Source organism: Vidua chalybeata, chromosome 3, assembly GCF_026979565.1.
Source record: "Vidua chalybeata isolate OUT-0048 chromosome 3, bVidCha1 merged haplotype, whole genome shotgun sequence".
Lineage (NCBI taxonomy): Eukaryota > Metazoa > Chordata > Aves > Passeriformes > Viduidae > Vidua > Vidua chalybeata.
In genome coordinates, this window is record NC_071532.1 from 3,479,107 (window position 1) to 3,502,227 (window position 23,121).

The window sequence follows — 23,121 nt, forward strand, 5'->3', positions numbered from 1 at the left end:
CTATCTTTTAATAAAGGCCTTATCAAGAAAAGAGCACAAGGTTTCCTGGCCCTTTGTTATTTACATCAGTGACCAGTGGGAAGCACAAGGCAAATCAGACGCAGTGCATGGTTCTGGCTGTGGGCCCTGGTTGTGAGGGTAATTTGGCCTCCTCTGTATCATCTGTTTGCCAGCCTTCAGCAAGGCTGGGTATTCTGGGGAAAATGGCCTTTTTTATTAGAAGTGAGATACGACTGGCCTCAGCTGTGCAAAACACCTCATTTATATTTTATTTATGTCTTCTAGGTCAAGAAAGCTGGTGGAACACCTTGCAAAAGCCAGGCCCGTTAGGTGAGAGGTTGTGCAATGATTTCTCCTAAAGGGAAATCTTCTTCTCCCTAGTGGCTCTAACCTGCTGTCCTTGAGGGTGGTCAGAAATGTTCCCTGACTCCTTGCTGCTCTGACTTTACCAACCTCTGCCTCAGCTCTGCTTTGTTTCACCTCCAAGTGGCCTTGCCTGGCGAGGTGTCCCTCCAGCACAGAAGAGCTCTGCCAGAGATGAGTTCTCGAGTCCTGGGGACAGAGGAACACGTTGTCTGCTGTTATCAGTCAATTTTAGGCCACAAGAACCCATGTAGCTGGAATTTCCGTGCTCCTTGGCCTTCCCAAGGCACCTTGCAGTAATCCTGTGTCCTTGCTCCTGGTTGACTTGCCCCCTGGGACAGCAGCAGGGTTTTTTTCCCAGTTTCCTTCCCCACAGTTCAGTCTGCTGGCCAGGGACTCATGCTGGTGCACAACCAGATCTTGTTTGGGCACAGTTTGCTCCAGTTCTTCTGTTTTTGTATGAACCTCTGAAGATGTATTATCCTCTCTGTGCTGCCTGCTCCAGCAGTACTGAGGCAGAAACCAATGCTGCATGCCCTAAACATAGGAATTGAAGCCCTGCATGTAAAGACAATTTACAAAAAAAAAAAAAAAAAAAAAAAAAAAAAAAAAAAAAAAAAAAAAAAGAAACAAGAAAACCAGATGTAACTTCCTGATTGCTTAGTGGTTATGGGTTTGGGGGTTTTTGCTGGACACTTTGGAGATGTGAAACTGCGTCATCTGTAAGACTGGATTCTCCTTTCAAATTTCCATGCTCTCACGTGCTAGTCTATTTCCCCCTTGGAATTTCAAACATGGCCTGTTTAAAAGCTGCCCTGAGCTGAATGTTTCTATCATGTCTTTCTGGATCGTGATGATGCTTTAAAATGTTTGAAGGTGCTTCTTTGCCACTTGCCTCATGGTTAGAAATCCCCAAATCCCTTAAGGAAATCTTTTGCTCTTTTGGGAAAGCTGTACCCAGCTTCTCTGAAATCTGTTTTGGTTCTGAGGCTGTAGAAGCACTTTGCTGGTGTGCAGGCAGCTGTGTGTTTGGTAGAGCAGTGTCTTGCAGGCCTGATGGGAATACAGGCTTTCCCTTTTCATTCAGCACCCTTCCACGTGCACCTCAGTCTCTCAGAAACTTTCTGCCCCCTGCACCTCAAGATACCAGTGTGGTATTTTGGTAATTGTGCCAGGGCTGCTAGCAGTACCTGGATTTTATTTGCCATCAGTCAATTCCAGAGTTAACAGCTGTATTTCTATGACCAATGGCATTGGGGAAGCAGACAACAGCTGCATAAGAAATAAGAGGGGTGAGAGGTCTCAAAGATATGATTCAAGAGGAAACATTGCAGGAATGCAAACTGACAAGTCAAGAGGAGACATATATCCTTGCACATCTGAAAGAGTGGATGCTTTCCATTCCTCCTGTTGACATGATAAGAAGTCAGGGGGTTAAACTATAGGCAGTGACACTGAAGGAAAAACTTTCCACAGCCATGAGAGAAGTGGTGTAGGCAGCTGGGCTGTCTGTAAAGAGGGAGAAGTGTGCATTTATCACTGAAAGGTTTTAAGATCGGGATGAGCAAACCTCAGATCAAGTGTAGGTGACCTAGTTCTCAACATCATTTCACCAGAAAAATCTGAGAGATGAACAATCCAGAGACAGCGAGCACACCACAAAGAGAAAACAGAGGTTGTGATTAGGCTGAAAGGAAAGAAGATGTGCCTTTAGGCTTTGGACAAAAATTTGCTGTTGTTGAAGAGTCAGAACTTTGGAAATTAGGCCATGCTGGAAGAGCACAGCAAAGTCTAGGTGCAACACAATCCAACTTCACACAACCTGGGAGCAGAGCGACCTTCATTCCAGGCTGGCAGCCAATTTCCTGGGTGGATGAGCCACTCATCTCACAGGACACCAGCGAAGAGAGCTGATTGCTGCTCTGAAGCCCATGGTATATCCCACTTGTGTTTTGTCCTGTCAGGGTTTGTTCTAGGCTGTTGTGATTTAGTAATGGTATTCCCCAGTTTAATACTCCCACTAAAGCCACGTGCTGCTCCCACTCCCCTTTCCAACTGGAGGCACAAAAAGACAAAGATCATGGGCTGAGATGAGAACAATTTACTGGAAACAGCAGACAGATAAGAAAATTAACAGCAACAATATTAATTTTAAAAGTGTATGAAAGAGAGAGAGTGATTCACATGCCAATATGCTCATGAGAGAGCCATTTTTTTTGCACAGGCAGATAGTGATAGAACAATGCTAGTTGTTTTAAACTAAAAGAGAGATATTTAGATTAGATGTTAATAATAAAATCTTTACTGTGAGGACGATGAGGCACTGGAACAGGTTTCCCAGAGAAGCTGTGGATGCCCCATCCTTGGAAGTGTTCCTGGCCAGGTTGGATGACCCCTGAGCCAACTGGTCTTGTGGAAGGTGTCCCTGCCCATAGCAGGGGGATTGGAACTGGATGATCTTTAAACTCCCTTCTAACCCAAACCATGCTGCGATTCTCTGACTCTACGAAAAGAATACCTTTGATTAACCCTGACTTATGGCTGTCTAACAACATGAAATAAAGGCATGAGGAGCCACCAGAACCTGCAGATTGTAAAAAGAGCTGACCATGTCTGAGCAGTAGCTACAGTGACTAGACAGCAGCAGGAAAAATGGCAGGAAAGAGAAACATTGCTGATAACAAAGGCAGGGTACCAGCTTAATCACTGGCTTGTCTGGGGGAGAGGGACTGCATAAAGAAGCAGAAGCCGGGAAGAAAAAAAGACGCAAACCCAAAATCTGAGATAAAGCGAGTGACACAGCCAGGATTGATCTGGGGCCTTTGGTCAGCTGCGTGCTTAATTATGGCAAGGTGACAAATGAGCGACTGTGGTGGGTTAATGTTGGCTAATTGCTAGTGTACTTACTAGAATGTACTTATTTCTTATTGTGGGATAGGATTGGGAGGAAGGTAAAGTAGGCTTAAAATTTTAAAAGGGTGTAAAAAATTTATTAATAGTAACTAAAGGAAAGAGTAATAATAATTAGAACAAAACTTTTAGGGCACTTTTCCTCTCCTTACAACTTTTTCTTTCCTAATGACAATGTAAAGAAACAAACCCTAAAAATTCAGTTAGTTTACTACTTTTAGGATAGTCTTTCTTCAGTTTACTTAGGGAGAGAAGTCTCTTTTGTTAATGTTATGGAGGCTTCTCCACAAGAAAACAGTTCTTTTGTGTCTCTTAATTTTCACAAATAGCAGCTGCCCGGGGAGATTTGTAATCATGAAATCCTTCCCATTTTCTGTAAGCTTTTCTTATAGCTGTGTTTATAGGCTATGTCAGCTTATGGGGTATTGTTTTAAAAATGAGCTGTTTAAAGGTAAAAGTTCTCATTATCTATCTCTGAAACCATCTTCATCTTTAGGAACAGAGATCTTCTCTTTCTTGGGGGTACAGGATCTTCATTACTCTTCTCTCTTTCTTTGTTCAAACTTCAAACTTTGTTCAAACAGTTACTTTAATATTTGCTTACATTAGTATGGAGGCCTTTGTTTGATATCTATAATTTGAACACTTTTATTTCCTTATACCTTCATGCATTATAGGGGGAAAGAGTCTTTCTTCATATTTTTACGAGAGGATTTTAGCTTAAAACTGAAGGCATTTCTTCATCCTTCTTATCTGGGACTTGACTTCTTCTTTACTGACTTCAGTGTTTTTATGTTGTTCTTCTACATGCCTAGATTTTATTATTTCCTCTCACTCAAAAGAAGATTGAAGCACTAAAAAAGTTAATGTCTCACCCAGGGCCCACAAATAGTCACTTAACCCCAGCCGGGCTCAGTACCTTACAGATCAAAGTTACAACTAAAGAAAAGTAACAAAGATCTCAGTAACTAAACTAAAACGCAGTAGTACACACTGAAGAAAGAAGCTAATAACTCCTCCTCTCCCTTTACTCAGCAACTAATAAGAAAAACCCAATAAGTGCCCACAGCAGGGGTCACTCCACCTAACCTAACCAAAACTTGCTTCTTTACCAAGCAGAAAAAAAAAGAAAAAATTCCCAGGTTTCTTCTTTCTTCAACATGTATTTTTCACAAAAGTGTATACAACTTTTTAGTAGTTCAAAGATACTGTCAACTAGACAAAAACTTTACATCACTCCCATAAATCCCTCCTGTACAAAACCACCACGGCAACGTGGGTGTGAGGCTGACCCTGGAGTCAGCCAGGTCACGAGCATCTGCCGCATCCAGCACACCCCCAGCTCCCCAAAGAGCCTGACTCAGCACAGGGCTTCCCTGCAGATGGCTTTGTGTGGCCAAGACCCTGCTGAAGTGAAGTGTCTGCTTGAGACACCGCCACCAAAGAAGGGACGTGCATCAAATGACATCCACGCCAAAGGCAAGAAATGAAGTTACAACTCGGGATGAAGGCAGGGCATCTGTGCTGGCAAAACATCAGCTTTATTAAGGTTAGAGCCTTCAAACTTGTCTTGCTCTGTGATTTTCCATAAGCTGTGTACATCAAGGCATGTTTCAAGATAACCAGACTGTGTTTCAAAGGGGAGGATGTTAAAATTTGGCATGTTCTTATCAACAGGGACGGGAAATGTCTAGAAAACATCGGTAGTGGCACAGCTCGTAATGCCTACAAACTTGTCTTGTTCTGTAGCAATCTTCTAGGTCTGTGCCTCAAAGCATGCTCAAAATAGTCTTCCTGGTCAGTTTTAAGGTAAGAACATTGAAATTAAGGGTAAAAAGTCAAACACTTTTTTAGTTCATTATTGTGGAGGTATGTCTTCAGGCATTTTAACACCTTAAGGCCCTTTCCAGGTACACGTGAAGATGGTGCACATATAGACTTGTCCTGGCCTCTAAAAATGCAACGACTCACCAAATTATGGCTCCTCAGGTGGGTCTTTAGTGATTTATTTTGGGGGTTTTAAGAATCTGAAAAGGGTCTGAGTAGTTTTTCTAAAATAGTCATTATTTGTCCTGAATCCTAACTGATGATTGATAACTTAACAGACAAATCACTGCCCACTAAGCAGATTTTCAGTGGCAAGTTCTACGAAGATTTCTCTCCTCTGACAATAAAAGGTTCTCATCCTGCACATGCTATTCTCCTCCACATGATCCCCATACACATCTCCATGGTCCTCGTACACACTCACAGCAGAGAACCTTCAAGATTAACTCTTTTGCCAAGATTATTCTGGACACATGTCACACTTCAGGGGAAGGGTGCGGATATCAGCAAGGCTCTAAAAAACTCCAAGTGTTGGTTACCCTTTCTTTCAAAACTTCACTTCCGATCAAATCAACTCAAGCCAAAAGGCAAATCTCTCAGTTATCAAGAAAGATGCTCTGTGGAGCATCTCTTTTCCTCAGCCTCTGGCTAAAAAAAGTGGGATCACAGAATGTTTTAGGTTGAAAAGGCCTCTAGGATCATGAGTCTAGCTGTTAACCTAGCACACCAAAGTCCACCACTAAACCATGTCCCCCAGCTGCCGTTGTCTACACGTATTTTCAATACCTTCAGGAATGGTGATTCCACCATTTTCTGAATAAATAAACAGGACTTGTCCCCAGATACTGAGGCCTGGGGAACACCCCTAGTGACAAGAGAAACTTTTTAATGTGTTTGTTTTCCAAGCAGTGCTGTGGGCTAAGTCCAGGACAGAACGTGGCAGGAACACAAGGATTCTGCGGTGCTGGACCTTGTTGTGTTAAACCTTTGAGTAACGTAGCCAGAGAGTGAAGCGAGGACACCTCTCGCAGCTGCAGTATTTTTCTCATGAATTAAGGCTACCAAGGAGATTTGGAAACCATACTAGGATTCCACAAATAGTTGGTTCATCAGCAACTTGGAAAAACATGCATAAGAGGTAAATGCTAGAAGTTAAACTTATCTCCTTGGTCAGGATACGGCTTCCACCCTGTGCACGTGGCTTACATCTGAAAGATGTCATAGCAGGCAGCAGAGCAGCAGTAAACATCACTGTTGTGGCCACTCAATGAAAGTGGGGACCTGCTTATCCAGATGAAGATAGGGCAACCCACAACGTCTGCCTTGCTCCCGAACTGGGCGTTTTTTTCCTGGACAGAGAATGCTTTCAGAGCCTTGCTTCAAGTAGCTGTGTTCTAGATCTGTGAGTTCATCTTGAAATAATAGTTGGCAGCCCAAAGCGATGTAACATTTATCCTGCTTTAAAGGACCATATGGAATAAGTTACACTGGAGTAAAACAAACACCAGTCTCTCACATCCAGTGTTATTGTTAACAACTTACATGGCTGTGTGTATTTTTCAGCAGCAAGGATGACTCACTAAATAACAGGATAATACCATGGATCACTAGCATGTTGTGGTCTGTGGCCACAGGAAGGCTTTACTTTTATTGTGTACATGTTGGCAGTCTCAGCACACCAGCAGCAAATCCAGAAGTTTATTGCTGCGTCAAGGGCAGAAGCATAAGATCTCCGCCTGGAGCCTTTCCGTAAGCCAAAAAAATAACACGGGATAATTCTCCTATCCTGCTTGCCAGGCTGCAGCAGAAGCAGCGAGCTGGGAATTAGAGGCTGGGAAAGTGGCTATCACCTTGGATTTGCTTCCTTGCTCCAGTGTGCGGATGTGGCAAACGCTGACGCTGGGAGGGGGCTCTTTCAAAGGGATGGGATCCCCGTTCCCACACTAAAGCCTGGATGCCTGGTTTAGAAACCTCTTTTAGAAACAGGTGTCAAACCAAGCGGGTTTGGAAGGGTGAAGGGGTTGTAGGGCAAGAGATACAGTTGTCCATGAAAGCCTAGGCCCCTGTAGAAATCCTGAGGGTGGTGAGGGATGCCTTAGGTGGACATGCACGACCCCTCAGCTGCTTCATGACTCCTCAGGCTTCTCTGCCTGAGGCTGAAACCATGCCCAGGTCACTGTGGGCCAGATCCCTTCACCACTCCCACTGAGCTCATGTGCTGTCCCTTGCTTCCTGAGGCTTGTTGAGACAGGAGATCTCCCTGTAGCCTGGGAGGCCTCGGTATCTGCAGGGGTGTAGTAGCCAGAAGAGGACATGGCTGCACATGGAAGGTTATTTGTCACCCCCTCACACATCACTGCCAGGAGCAGGGGGAAGGGAAACTGTCCCAGGCAGAAGGGGTTCCTCCTGATGGAGAAAATGTGGCTGGGGGAGACATCAGATACTGCTCTTATCAGGGGGGTGGTTCTATGTGAATTGTTTCTTTTTTATCTCCTCTGACATTCCGTATTATTGCTGTTACTGTTCATTTTCTTATCCCATTGCTGTTTCCAGTAAATTGTTCTTATCTCGACCTGTGATCTTTGCCTTTTGTGCTTCCAATTGGAGGGGAGAGGGAGCAGCACAGAGTGATTTTAGTGGCTGTATTAAACTGGGGAACACCATTCCTAAACCACAACAAGGGAGCATTGTTTCCAGGAGGGACTCAAGGAAACCTTTGCCTGGGGGGACATAGAAAGGCAGCAATAGTTTTGCAGGCCCCATTCCTGCGCTTTCCATGTTTTGCCATTTTTACATTTTCCTCTATTTTCCTGCTTTTGCTTATATAAGAGGGCAAAAAACTCCAAATTGATGTTCCAGTGAAAGAGAGAACATCTCTCTGGAAGAACAGGAAATGATGTGTGGTGGTGTCATGCAGGATTAGTCTGCAACCTCCAGGGCACACTGTGGTCTGTGGGATAACCTGGGAAATACCACAGGGACAAAACTTCTGGTGAAACTCATCCTGAGCAGAGCTTGAGAGCCCTGAGGGACTGATGGCAGGAAAAGGATTTTATATACTATTCAGTGCATTTTATTCCCATGGGGAGTAAAGCAACCCAAATGCTGAATCTCCTGCCTGGCAGGGGAAAATCTATATCTAACAGCTCTCTGTGGCAGAAGAAGTTCCTGAGCATTCATCCTTTTTGGTTATTTTGAGATAAGTCATTAATCATTGTTAAGCTGAGTGGAATCCAAACTAGTCTTCCCACTGTACCTTTACCCAATACTCACATTTTGCAGAATACCAGTTCTGTTAGCATTTTCCTTCTCCTATGTCCACCTTTCTCAATAAATAAAGTGATGTGGAACCCTCCAGAATGAAATGCTTCTCTTCTCTTCTCTTCTCTTCTCTTCTCTTCTCTTCTCTTCTCTTCTCTTCTCTTCTCTTCTCTTCTCTTCTCTTCTCTTCTCTTCTCTTCTCTTCTCTTCTCTTCTCTTCTCTTCTCTTCTCTTCTCTTCTCTTCTCTTCTCTTCTCTTCTCTTCTCTTCTCTTCTCTTCTCTTCTCTTTCTCTTCTCTTCTCTTCTCTTCTCTTCTCTTCTCTTTCTCTTCTCTTCTCTTCTCTTCTCTCTCTTCTCTTCTCTTCTCTTCTCTTCTCTCTCTCTCTCTCTCCTCTCCTCTCCTCTCCTCTCCTCTCCTCTCCTCTCCTCTCCTCTCCTCTCCTCTCCTCTCCTCTCCTCTCCTCTCCTCTCCTCTCCTCTCCTCTCCTCTCCTCTCCTCTCCTCTCCTCTCCTCTCCTCTCCTCTCCTCTCCTCTCCTCTCCTCTCCTCTCCTCTCCTCTCCTCTCCTCTCCTCTCCTCTCCTCTCCTCTCCTCTCCTCTCCTCTCCTCTCCTCTCCTCTCCTCTCCTCTCCTCTCCTCTCCTCTCCTCTCCTCTCTCCTCTCCTCTCCTCCCCTCTCCCTCTCCCTCTCCCTCTCCCTCTCCCTCTCCCTCTCCCTCTCCCTCTCCCTCCCCCCCTCCCTCCCCCTCCCCCTCCCCCTCCTCCCTCTCCCTCTCCCTCTCCCTCTCCCTCTCCCTCTCCCTCTCCGTCTCTGGAAAAGACTCAGCTAGAGACATCACAAACAGAAACCCGCATTTTATGATAGCAACGTCAGAGTTCAGCATTCCATGGATTTGGGAAAGATCCTAAAAACAAACATCCCAAACTCAGGAGGAAGTTCAAGCATTAAATATAAGAGAAATCCAAATATATTGAAGAATGGAAATCAAAAAAACTTAAGCTTTGCCCTGCAGTGACCCCATGCAGTAAGAATACATTTAGGACTACATAACAGTGATATCTGGAGGCCTAAATAGGAATAAACAGAATTTTGAAGACCTCCAGGTTTAAAAAGCAGCATTGTTGCTGTTTTCCCCCTATATGTTACCAGAATAATAGTGAGTTCCCCAAAGGATCAACTCCAGAATGAATGTCCACTCATAAATTCCCTGCTTTACTTGTAAATTGTCAGAAAACACCACCACTACTTAAAGGTGTCATGTTGTTGCCTCTTCCTGTCAGAATAGGAACATGATGTTTTTGCAAGAAAACCAAAGAAGAGAGCTGGACATTTTCAGATTTTTTTTTTAAGAGGCCTCAATTCCTGGGCCAAATCAGATTTCAGTTGGCAAATGGGTCTGCAGGTTTCTAGGCTGGGAGCAGGCAGAGCCATTGCACAAAGCCCATTTTGCTAGGACATAGGCAGTAATGTGTATCTGGCCAGAGAAGTGGCTCAGTCTGTCAGCGTGTCCTCAGAATCTGCTCCAATCTTCTGACTTCCTAGAGAAAAGGCAGAGATGGTGTCCAAACACCATTCTTCAGGAATAACCATAAAAACATTGAGGTGTCTGGAGGAGGAGAATGTGCAGTGGGCTTACTTCAAGTCAGAGCCAGTTTACAAAATCCTTACTGAGTGAATTCAGGGTGTAGCTCTCCTCGCTGATTTCTTTTTGGGGATGCTCTCTTCTTGGGCACACTGTAAACCACAAAGGTGGCTTTGCCTTCTCCCACAAAAGTCTGAATTCAGGGACTAACTGTGGATGTCTGGCGCAAAGACTTTCTTCAGATGTGTTGTCTGAAACCCAAGTGTATCTGGCTTTGTTTTTTTTAAAGCCACTAAGGTTCGGGGGCACGAGCCACCGGTGCATCCAGAAGTCCTGTGTGCCGTGGCTCCTTTCATGAGACACAGAACACATTCCTGCTCCCTCCAGGTGCCACCGGGGCGAGGACAGCCTTACCCTTGCCAAAGGCCAGCAGGAATAGGCACGGAGCTCAGCTTTGCCCCTGATCCTTCGCTCCGGGTGTATGTGCTGCCCCGACTGAGCTCGGCAGCCTTGCTGAGGCTGATTGTGAGAGAGAGCAGAGCTCCCCCTTCCCCCTCTCCTGCCTGCACTCTGGCAGAGAATGGAGCGTGGGAGGACCTCGCGGAGACTGCAGCACTCATAATGACTAGTCACTTATAAAAGATGTTAGTGATACTATCACTGATGCCTTATGTGGCTCTTCATATTCACAGCTGGGGTCTCTCAGTGAGATCCCACCCGCCGCACACAAGGGGCTCAACAAATCCCAGCGGCACCCGTGGCCAATCAATAGCAAATATTAACAACAGCCAGCACGCCGATAATAGCGATAAATATTAGTGATAACACTAATGCCTGAAAACGCTCCTGATAGAGGGAGGGGGGGCACAAAGGGCAGTCTGCCTTGGGGCTGGCAACCAAGAGATGACTCATGCCACCAGGGCTTTGTCTACCAGGCCTCACTGCCCCAGGCCCTGGACCAAATGGAAACAGCAAATGAAATAAGTCCCAGCTTTCCCAGCTCCATCCTGCCATCCTCTTCCTGGCCTGCCCAGCACAGCTGCTGGGTAACGCCTTGCTCAGGGGACCACACACGCATCAGCTGGTCTTTGTGTCTCCTGGGGAAAGGAAAGCTCACAATCTGGGGAAATGGGGGGTGGAGAAAAAAAAAGGAAAAACTGAGGAAGAATTTTTATATATCAGCAGGTTCACAGCAACCTATGAACCAGGACCATATCCAATAGAAAATGGAAGCAATCTGAGTGAGAGCAAAATGCAGAAATGTTATTTCATAGCATCAGCAGCTAAAAGGTTTATTGGTTAGTGACTCTCTAGCAATTTAAAAGCTATCTGTTGACTCCAATTATTTAAAGATTGATTTCTGTGCTAGCATTCCTGTAGGCAGGTGGCACATGTTGAAAAGGTACCTCTCAAAACAATCGAAGTTTGCCTAGCACAGACAAAGGAAACCAGACAAAGACAAGATGTGTATTTCAGTGAGGGAGAAAGCTGAGGAAAGTGGGAATATCTGTGGAGATGCTGGCCAAATACGGGAAAATGGGGGCATTGGCCCTTTCAACTGCAGACTCTACTACAGGGTTACAAGCAAACACTTCCATTATGTTCTTCTTATGTAAGGACAAGGGAAGGCATTTTCATTCATGAATGGAAATGTTTATGACATTTGTGGTCGAGTGATTTCCCTTTACGATCATCCTTCGTATCTCTGGAAATCTCCTACAATTTCAATCATACTCCTGTTATTATTTTTGGTTCTTTCTGTATAATTTCACTTCACCTGCTCTGATGATTTTTTTCCAGTCTATTAACCACCTGAAAAATGACAACGCTCTACCTAGAACTTTGCAGTGGGACTATGAATACAATATTATAACACCTGAAAACACATGAAATGTTAACCCAAAGCCATTCACTAGCATTTAAAGAAAAACCTTGTGTTTAACTGTACCACCATATACCAACCAGATTTGAAGCCAAAGCTATAAAAAGCTTTTTTTGTGCTCTTTTTAACAAAACACTTGGTGAAGAAAGCCTCCCTGCCAAGGCTACACCGTGTTTTTGTGACAGTGCCCAATTCCCAGAGCTGACACATTTCTGTGCTAGTTTGAAGGAGACCTATTACTTCAGTACTTTGGAAATATTCACAACAGCACACAGCTGTTTTCGCTGGAACTGACTTTCACAACACTGTAATGGCAGTTAAAACTGTACCAAAAAATCCTTGCACAGGATGTAATCAACCTCAAATCTACAGAGAAACATTGGGAAACTGCCTTCAAGTGCCAAGAAAAACAACAGTCGTTTACAACGAGCTCTTCCTAATGTCCAGTCAGCTCAACCCAAGTGAAACATGTTTCTCAAAACGAAAGTAGCACAGAGCAGGGAAGAAAAAGCCCTTGACTTTTGAAACAAATTTTTCTGAATAGAAACACAGAGAGACTCTGACACTGGCAACCACCTCTGATCCATCCTGCCCACTGAAGCTCTATCGTCACCCAGTCTGTGAATCCACTTCTTGAGTGATAAAACTCTTGTTTTCCAACATTTTTCTCTTGCCTCCTTCAGACACTTGGAGAGTTCCTGTCCCTCCAGCGGCAAAGCTGTTATACGTCGTGTTTCCTACTCAGAGAGCTTAACCATTATCCAGCTCTTGGAGCCATCCCACTGCCCCAGATTTACAGCTTTTCCCAGGATGTCAGTCCAACCGAATCCCCAGGTGCTCCCCAGAAATGCCTGAGTGGCTCTTCACTTACCCCAGCCGAGGCTCAGCAGTTGTGGGCCGTGCAGAATGGAAAAAAGCCCTCATATGATAGTGTCTCTATATTTACCAGAAAGAAAGGAGCCGGGGCGCTTGTCCTTTAAGTGTCTCTAAAGATGGTTTGCATAGCTGGATCTCAGCTTATCTATGCTTTTCTGCTTTCGCTTCCATACATGGATCTGTTCCCAACAGTAACTCCAAGCTGTCGAAAAGAAGCTATCTGGCAGCTTTCAGCTTCATCTGACACGTAAATGAGCGCGAATAAATAATTACATTTTCTGCCGTCTCTCCTTTTCTTTTTTTTTTTTTTTTTTTTTTTTATTTGCACCTCAGGACACCTTTTCTTTTTTTTCCTTCTCCCCAGATTAACATTTTGCTGTTTTTCCCAAAGTAATTCCTAGGGGAAAGCAAACAGAAATGACCCAGGCAGATTTTTCTGTCCCCTTCCCGCAGGCTCACATACTTTTATTCTCATAAATATATTTTTTTTTCTTTCCCATTTGCTTTGCTTATAGGTCAGAGTTTTGCATGTTTGCTACTTGGAATCATGTCAAAGCAATATACATCATGTCTGTAGCAAAGGAAGGTTAAAAGTCAAATTTTTGGAGAGAGAGAATCCAGCTGAGCCACGTGACTGGTCCCAGATTAGCAGCAGTAGCAGGAGTAAGCATTCCTCTGATATTACAGTAGCCACCGTGGGACATGCCTGAAACACTGAAGAGAGAAGCTGCAGTTTGGAAGCCTCCTGCAGATCTATTTATGAATAAATCACTCCTTGCTCTTTTCCCTATCTTTCTAGGTACTTTCCTGCTTCCTAGGTTTCAGTTTCAGAAAGGGCTGATAAAGAACAAAAATGGGAGGGAGCCTTGTGGCACAGGTCAGGAAAGAAGCCATATAATTACCCTTAACTCTGCCCTTTGAAATCTTTGCTGTGCAAATGGAAATGTTAAGGGCTCCAGTGAAAGGGGAACAGTAAATAGATGTCTTTATTATTGTTTGTTATAGTGGCAGCTGGGAGTAGAAGAGAAATTAGTGAGCTAATCAATTGCTTCATTCTGGGCTCTCTGGATGAAAGAAAGCTGGTAAAAGGCATATTCAGAGAGACTTAAGATATCTAAGGCTGAATGTAGGTGCATGGAAAATGGCATCCTCAAACCTGGTGGCTCTGATTCATTGCAGGAGATGGAAATTCCTTGTGTATTCCCACACACCAGTGACCTTGACTGTTTGAGATTTTTCCTAAACATCTGCTGAACACCAGGCGGAAGAAAAGATTGTAAAAGAGCTCACCAGCTCCACCTTTACAATTAATGATAAACTACATTTTCTACATTAACAAATTGCCCAATTAGAAATGCTGCTTCAGGGGGCATATTTGACTCCTGCTCTTTGCTGTTTCAGAGACTTGAGGGAATAAGAGTGGGAGTGTGTGTATAAATGGGGATCTGGGGAGATTCCCAGCATCCAGAGCAGACAGCCTCCCTGGGAGCACATCCCAGAGCAAGCTGAAGGCCTATGGAAGCATGCAACAGGCAGCAAAAGGAGTCTTTTGGAAAAGATGAGTAGTTACGAAGGGGACCCTCCAGTTTTCAGTACATTTTTCCAAGCGGCTGTATTGTGTACAGCCCCATTGTCTGGGGTTGTGCAGAGGAATGGGATGAGAAAAATTCCTTCTGGAAATTTGCCCTGGAGTTAGTTCCTCCAGCCTTTCAAGAGCAGGAGCCAAGCTCATCCTATGAAGGTGCTTGAACATCACCAGGAATATCACCATTGCATGCTAGACACGCCTGGTGGCTCAGGAGGTCTATGCTCTAATGCAAATGAGAACATGATTCAGCAAAGCATCTAAATTCCTGCTTAATTTTAAATATTGAATAGTGCTTCTGATTCCTCTGGGGTTATTCATGTGATTTCCATTCTATGCTTTACTAGGCTGCCCACATATGGACATGAAGCTGCCACGAAGCAGCACAAAAAATAAGCAAGGTTTGGCACTCACACGTGAGTGTATTTGCGTCTCACAAACGTCTTGACTTTAGGTATTGCTCCTAGGAGGTCTAAGGGCCAACAAAAATGGGCTAAGATGAGAAAAACCTCAGTTCATTGCACGTGTCCCCCTTTCCATGAGGGAAATGTTGAAAACCACAGGTGTCTGTGCTTTTCAGTGCCAAAGAAAAACCTAGGTGGCTTTGAGAATAACATGACAAAGCTGCACTCAGAATTTCAGCAGCTACAAGGACAAGGGAGGAGGCTGTTTTCTGGCTTTGATCTGCCTTTTGGCACAGTGGCCGTGTGTCACCCTCTAGATGGGTGACACCACCCTCTTTAAAGCCTGCTCCCCACAGAGAGCGGCCAAGGAGCTTCTCAGATTTTCCGTCGAGAGGTTTTTCCATTCTTCCCTGCTAGGAGAGGTGAAGTTTGTATCAGGGTGGTGATAAGGTGAAAGGCATTTTCCTAAAGCAAAAGAAAGAGCAGACAGCAGTGTTGCCAAGCACCGAGAGGGCCACAGGGAGATGGAAATAAAGCACCTTTGACCTTTGTGCCTGCTGGCTTCTCTCCTCCTCCCCAGAACGAGCAGACCAGGAGGATCAAGTCCACCTTTGGGGGTGAGACGTTCAGGGGACATCAGCAGCTTGGCAGCAGCAGGACTTGCAGGAGTGCTGGTGGATGCAGGGCTGGATCAGGACCCGTGTCTGTGCCAGGGGAGGGTGGTGGGGCTTCATCTGCTGAAGCCTGGTCCCCCCTGGGGATCTCCCCAACACCCGAGTCCCATCCCAGAGCCATACACCTTCCTGGGGAAAATCCTCCCCAGGCTCTCCCACAGCATTTAGATGCTGATTCTCCAGGATTGTGCTCCAGGAGGCTGTGCTTTTTTTGTGCTATTTGTCCTCTCTGCCTGCCGCCATCAATGCTGTAGCCACGAAATGAAACCAGGCCGTGGTCTTCAGAAACACGCGTGCTCTTCCCCACGCTGTGTGCCGCAGTTTTGAGCCACCAAAGAGGTGTTGAAGTGTCTTTTATGAATATCAATGTGGATTTCGTAAGAGTGATTTAAATATAGCTGCCTGCTTTCCTGGGAGACCCTGTGGCTGTATTCTCACTGCAGCAAAAGCTGCACCATCTGCCCAGCATTCGCAGCCGCTTCCCAAAGACCGCCAGGGACTTGTCAGTCTGCATTTGGCGTGCACAGGGCTCCAAAATGAAGGCTTTCTGGGGGAAAAGGATGGATGGGCAGGCTTCAGCACACTCAGATGTGTAGCTCAGGTGCATTTATGTAGCATTGTGCCCCGGGAAAGCTGGACACGGCTCTGAGCAGCCTGATCTAAGGTGGTCCCTCACCACCTTAATTATCCTGTGGTTCAGTGAGAAATTCAGTTTAGGGTATAACCATATGGCAGAGGAATAGCAAGGAAATCTGAACTCCTGGGGCACCTGTGACATTTTCTGTCTTCCTCTTGTTTCTTGTGACTACCTCCAAGCTCTTTGAGGGTGGTTCAGCTCTCGTTCCACATCCATGGCTTGTCTCCAGTGTTGCTTGAACCTTACTGCTCTGCAAGTGAAAACCCACTACTTCTCCCTTTTTTTTTTTTTTTTCTTTTAAAGCAAAGTGATTAAAATGCAGTTGGGCCTGTGCCCAGGTAAAGCACAAGAAAGCCAGGCAGTCATTCTTTCCTTGTGTTAAGTATGTAAAGTTTTGCAAGCGAATAAGACTTTTTCTGTTTAGGGTAAGCAAATATGCCTTGAACCTGGGGAGTGTCCAATTCTTAGTGATTGTTTATTTCACCAAGGCATAAATTACTGTGCCTTCAGGACAAAGCTAATAGAAAAAATGCTAATTAGTGCTGGTCAAAAATTTTCCAGTGGAACATTTTTCTGTCAGAAACTCTCCTGATTAGTCAAAGTTGAAATGTTCCAGGAGAACATGTTGATTTTGCTGAGCCTCAAATGCCACGGGGTGAGCTGAGGTGGGGTGGGAGTAAGGAAAGAGGGAATCCATCAAAACCCTCTTGCTGATTCCCTGACAATTTTTCTGCTTGGCTGCCAGCCTTGTGGCACTGCTGAGGATCAGAGTTTGGGGCAATCTGCCACGCAGAAAACGTGCTGATGAACAAGTTGTGAAAATTCCCATTTCCTGGATGGGAGCTGTAAATACAGAAGTCAGGGAGCCTGTCCCATTTCCCCAGCTCCCTTGCACTGGACACCAGCCTGGGAACGTGCATGCAGAATGGCATATCAGCATTCCCAGATGAGATCCTTCAGGCAGCTGAGTCAGCTTATAAAAGAGAAGACATGAATTTTGTTCTGGGGTTTCTGCTGGGAGAAAAGGACGAGCTGCTCTGATATTATCTGTGTTCATTTGAACTCGGGCTTCTGCAGGTGCAGCTTTTCCAACCGTGGCGTGCCAAATCCACGTGCAGATATCTCACACTTCCTTGTCTTCTGACAGCTGCCTCTGCAGGTGAAGAGATGAGGATCAGAGCACTGTGATATTCCTGAATTCAGGAACAGCTACATGGGCTTCAATTTGCATGTAACTTTGAGGGCTCTGTGGCCAGACAGGAACTGAAAAGCCCACGAGCATGGACCTGGTGGTACCAGAGCATGCACTGCTGGCCTTGGGGACCAGACATGCCACCAGCAGCACGTTTGGATGCTGCCTGCACCAGTCCATGTCTGCTCCTGGCTCTGCTTGCGCCTGCTCACTCCTTGGCTTCACTCCTGCTGAAACCAGCCCAGCTCTTTGGCCTTCCCCATTTCAAACCCCTTCCAAAGAACACCCCTGGGGCTGGCACCAGCTCGTGGGGGTGGTGGTCATGACCCTTCCCTTAGCTAGGACCACCTCTTCAGATCCCAGAGCTGGCAGAACAGCTCGAATGCTGATCAGAATATTGCAGGAACCAGGACTAAGGATACTCTGAATTGCTAAGCATTAATATTTGATGCATTTCAATATTTAAAGAGCTAAGATAATTTAAGAAACACTGTCACTTTTTAAAATTATTTGTAGGCAACTTATAATGGAGCAAATCCACTTGGAATGAATAATATTTTGGCTAGGGTGGATGTATGGCTCAGACAGCTGCCTACATTTATTTAAAACATCAGAGAAATGACAATTTTGAAATTCTCTGCTAGAAACCTCAGGTCTCAACAGGCCAGACTCCCAGCCAGCAGAAGCAAGCAGAGGATCCAAACAATGTTTTAACACTGGATGTGCTCAACAATTTTATTGAAAGTTTTGCCTTTGAGAAAACAAAAAAGTAAAGGAGACAGAGGGTTTCCCTGAGAGTTTTGCTTTCAGTGAAAATATTTGGGTTGTGATCTGAAACTCTAAAACCACAGCTGGAAAAAAAATGAACTGCTGGTTGCCAAGCGAGGAGAAAAAAAAAATCCTCCTGCCTTTTCCCCTTTTTTTTTTATTTTTGAATTTTATTTTAAATTTGTTTGCCTAGAGCGGCATGAGGGGCTGCAGCCGTTTGCACCTGATCAGGTGCTGATAGCCCCGTCTTTTGGCTGATCAAAGCCCAACGAGGCTGCACGGAGCTGACTCTGGCAGGAGCATCATCTCTCGTCCATCTCGCGGAGCTGCCCGGAGCGCAGGGCAGGGAGACGGTGGCACCATTCACACGCCACTAAAACGAGCTGCTTTATGTAACACAATCTGCTTCAAAAGAACCCAACGCACCACGGAAACTATGCGAGGCAAGCCAAGAAACCCTGGTACAATAGCACAAACAGAGACAAACAGTCTGTAAAGGACAGCACACTTGGTAACCAGCGAGGGAACATTCTGCATTAAACAGTCCCTTTGTTTCTCATTTTCTCATCGTGATCATCGAGGGAGATCTGCAAACATGACATCAAAAGATGAGCCTAGGAGCAAAAATTCATGGCTGCAGCGGCTCCTGGCAAACAGGAGTTGCTGGTTGGACAGTACACAGGAATTTTGTCCAGCTGCCCCTGAGGGACCTGGGGAGAATCACCACACTTTTATCTTCTTCCCTAACCACTGCTGTGGTCTAAGCCGCTTCTTCACCTTCCTCCTCTCTGATGCTCCTGTCTGCTGCCCAAACACCCCTGTTCTCTTAAATTCATAGAACCATGGAGTCATAGAAAGCATTGAGTTGGAAGGGACCCATCAGGGTCATCAAGTCCAGCTCCTGGCCCTGTGCAGGACACTCCAGGAGTCACACCCTGTGCTTGAGAGCATGTCCAAATGCTTCTTGAACTCTGTCAGGCTGGTGCTGTGACCGCTGCCCTGGAGAGCCTGTTCAGTGCCCAACCACCCTCTGGGTGAAGAAACTTTTCCTGATATCCAACCTCAACCTCCCCTGACTCAGCTGCATGCCTTTTCTTCAAGTTCTGTCACTGGTCTTGAGAGAAGAAATTTTCAGAGAAGAAATCAGTACCTCAAATCAATCCTCCACTTGCTGCAGTGAGGATGTAGAAGACCCCACTGAGGTTTCCCCTCAGTTTCCTCTTGTCCAGGCTGGACAGACCAAGTGCCCTCAGCCACTCCTCACACAGCTTCCCCTCCAGACCTTTCACCTCCTCGTGGCCTCCCATGGACACTCTCTAATACCTTCATGGCTTTTTTATGTTGTGGTGTCCAAAGCTGCCCCCAGCACTCGAGGTGAGGCTGCCCCAGTGCAGAGCAGAGCAGGACAATCCCCTCCCTTGCCCAGCTGGGGATGCTGTCCCTGATGCCCCCCCAGGACACGGGTGGCCCTCCTGGCTGCCAGGGCACTGCTGGCTCATGTTCAACTTGCCATGGACCAGGATCCCCAGGTCCCTTTCCATGGCACTGCTCTCCAGCCTCTCATTCCCCAGTCTCTACATCCAGGGCTGCACCACCCCAGGTGCAGAATCTGGCATTTGCCCTCATTAAACTTCACATGGTTGGTGATTGCCCATCTCTCCAATATGTCTAATTTTTATGAGTCTGGCTCATTAAAAAAAATTCATTCTCAACCTGGAAAAAGTGGAAGGATCAAGGTTCTGCTCTGCATGGCTTTCCTGCTGAATTGCTGGCTTGGTCCAACTCTCTGCCTCTGCCTACAAACCCTGCCCAGCTCATAGCCTCAGGCCTTGGCTGACCCTGCAGTCCAGCTGTTTATACAGCCAGCACACAAGGACAGTGCAGGGAAAGGGTTTCCTGTGGAAGTCACCCCATATCTTCACAGCTGCCTGGTGCATCTGGAACCTTAGTCTGCAAGCAGCAGCTGGGTTTGATCTTGTTCTGTCCTTGTTCAAGCAGAAATGGTGAGAGTTTGTTTTCTGCTGCTGTGTCTCTTTGGATTGACCGGGCAACTTCTGTCTGTCACTGGAGGTATGGAGGCACTTATGACAGAAGTGTCTGATTCTGCTGTGCTGGGTACAGCTATAATGCAGTGAGGGAAAGCAGTTATTTTTCTCACTACTCATGCACATGGCAAAACTGCTATGGCAAAAAAGAAACGGCACCTGTCCCAGAAAACAGAAGCAAACATGACAGAAGCGTAGTAACACAACAGTCGAAGGTTTCAAAATGTTCACAGTCTTATGATGGATGAAGGCAAGAGAAAGGCAGAAAGAATGGAGATTCACACTCCCAATCACAGCAAACCACTCAGAGGAAGGTCTGGTCCAGCCATGACTGAATGTCACTGGCATAGCTCTGCCAATCATCCTTGCAGCCAGGGGGGATTTTGGAGCCCTGAATGGTTGAATATTGTGAATTTCAGAAATTTATCATCTCTACAGTTTGCTTATGGCCTGATGCTCCTTTGTGCTGAAGAGAAAGGAGATCCCATATTTTGATTTCTTCCCCTGCTGTGAAACTGTGACCAGATTCACCCAGGCCAGTGGATCTGGAGCTGCCAGGATAAAAGCAGTACCTTATCTGAAGAAAGCTTGGTCACAGAATTTTGCCTGAAGGCATCTGTCATCCAGGGAATCACAGAGATCATTTTTAGCCCTCTGGGATTAGGAAGGAGTTCCCATCCTGTAGCTCAGGGGTTCCCTTGCATCTGCAGTCATGTTGAGGTGATGGGATTTTGACAACTTTTCTCCAGAGTGTTTTCATTTCTGAAACGTTGTTGGTGTGATAACATTAATCAGCACTTCTGTGGAAATAGTGCTTTTGGAGATGAACATTGTAATCAGGATGAAGAGCCTCTGATGAGTATTGCTGAAATTAAAGAGTCTAAATTCAGCAAAATTGCTTTCACTGGGAAAATGCATTTTGATCCAAAGCCACCGTTATCCACTAGCTCCACGCTAGCTTGACAAAGCCAGGGTGTTCACAGAGGGGCTGGCACTTCTGTGGAGCCCCAGCAGAGATGGTCCTCATCCCTCACATCTTCCAGTCTTCCTCTCCTCAGTGTGCCAGGGGTGTCCCTCTCGTGCTGTCATCTGGCCAGACCCTCTTGCATCTTTGGCTCCTGAAAGTGGAGAAGCAGAAAACCCAGCCCACGCCTGTGCTGGAGAAACTGCAGCTGCCCACTGCTTGCTGCAGGGCCCCTCATTCCACATCCTGCTGCCCTGCTGAAGAGATTCAGATTTTCTCCCTGCTGTTGCCAGCCTGGTGTGATCCGTAGATGTTCCAGGGCTCTCAGTGACCTGCAGGGTCGGGACAGAAGTCCAGGGCTGACAATGTTGATGTCCTTTATTGGTGTCCCAGTGTTGTCTGAGAGTTGTCTCCAGACTCTCCTGGATGTGTTGAAGCCTTGCTGAAGGCAGCAGCTTCTCCCATGGGGGCTGGGGAAAGGCAGTTCTTTGCAACAGTATAAACTGGAGTAGATAAATATTCAAACCCGGAGAGCAAAGCAAGGGTGTAATGTCAGCGTTGGTGTGACTGGAATTAGGTGATTTGTGCATGAACATGACTAAATATGAAAGAAAGATATCAATTTGTCCGTAAATCTGTCAAGGGTGGAACATTTCAGAAAGTCTGGTGTATAAAACAGAATTACAGAGACTAAAAGTATTACTTGCCTCCAAAAAGCATGAAATGACTCTCACTGCCAGTGCTGGTACCATAAAGCTGCAAGTGCACAGCTCTGGGGCAACCCAAAATTCTCTTTTCCTACCTTCAGCCTCCATGAGTGGCTTCCTTCTTTACCACCTCCCTGGAAAGAGAGAGGAAAGCAGAGGAGAAAGCAGAATTTCTTACTGCTGGCTATTACTGCTTATACCTCACACGCTGCTACTTAATGCTGTTAATGCAGCTCATACAACCCAGGACAGATTTAATATGCAATTAAAATAATTACTAGGTAATCATTAATAATTTCCTGCATGTTCTCAGGGGTCTGAAAGCAAGCTCCAGCCTGGCAGAGCAGCAGTCCTGCATGGCATGTCCCATCATTGATTAAGTGTCCTCATTTTTTTTTTTTTTTTCCCTTCCTCAAGATTATCTGACCAAAATAATAGAATCACAGAGGCACAGAATATTTTGGGTTAGAAAGGACCTTAAAGATCATCCAGTTCCAAACCCTCTGCCATGGGCATGGGCACCTCCACTAGATCAGTGCTCAAAGCTCCATCCAGCCTGTCCTTGAACACTTCCAGGGATGGTGTATCCACAGCTTCCCTCTAAAATGTCTTCCTTATACCTGACCTAAATCTATCCCCTGTTTGGGGGCAGCTGGAGGGCAGAAAGAAGAAGAAGAAGGGAGCTGATTTTGCCTGCTGCTTCCTTTTGTACTGTCAGAAACATCCCCATTCTTCTTGAGGCATAGAAAAGGGGAGTGTCAGCAGCCAGAGGAAGATAGGAAGATCTGCCAGGAAATCTTCTTTCTCTGTGGTGTTCAAACATGGGCATGGAAGCCCAGAGAGGCTGCAGGATGTCCCTGCTTTGAACCCTCAAACCTCAGCCAGACAATGGTCCTGAGCAACCTCATCTGAGCCTGGCTACAGTCCCTTCCCACCTCGATTATCCTTTAATTCCCTGTATTTCCAAGATCCAGAAGTTCAGTAGAGGAACTTTTCTGGCACTGATGACTGCTGTTTACCCAGCAGGAGGCCCAGAGCAGAGAGCCAAGTGCTTCTTTCATGGGTGTGGGCTGGCTCCAGATTTACCTCCCCATCAGACACCCTAACCTTCGCACTGTGCTTCATCTTCTGCTAATTAAATATTCAGGACTTGAAGAGAGTGGAGACAGAGATTGATCACTTGATATTTCAGCTGTGATCACTATGAATTCATTAATTTAAACCAATTTGGAATTTATTTTTCTTACTTTTGAAGGCTGCCTTTGGATGGTTTAATAACATTACTTCTATTGACTGCAAAAATAAATATCTGACAGCTCTAGTTTAGCAGTGTCTCATTTGTATGGATACTTTCTGATGTATAATAATAAATAGAACCTTGTTAGGAATATATGATCTATAAATCAAAATTTCCAAGGTCTTTGATTAATCTGTGTGAGTGGT

The 23,121-nt window shown here is 45.6% G+C and overlaps 1 long non-coding RNA gene across 3 annotated transcripts; it reads left to right on the forward strand.

Annotated features, from left to right (window-relative positions):
- The first annotated feature begins 283 nt into the window (after nt 1-283).
- Nucleotides 284-7,661, forward strand: LOC128785185 (uncharacterized). Of its 3 annotated transcripts, none has more exons than XR_008429788.1 (4): nt 284-330; nt 5,023-5,082; nt 5,184-5,262; nt 6,010-7,661. It is a non-coding gene; the product is annotated as an uncharacterized LOC128785185 (long non-coding RNA). The 3 variants fall into 3 exon arrangements; XR_008429787.1 differs by lacking the exon at nt 284-330 and adding an exon at nt 4,664-4,822; XR_008429789.1 differs by lacking the exon at nt 5,023-5,082.
- The last annotated feature ends 15,460 nt before the right edge of the window (nt 7,662-23,121 follow it).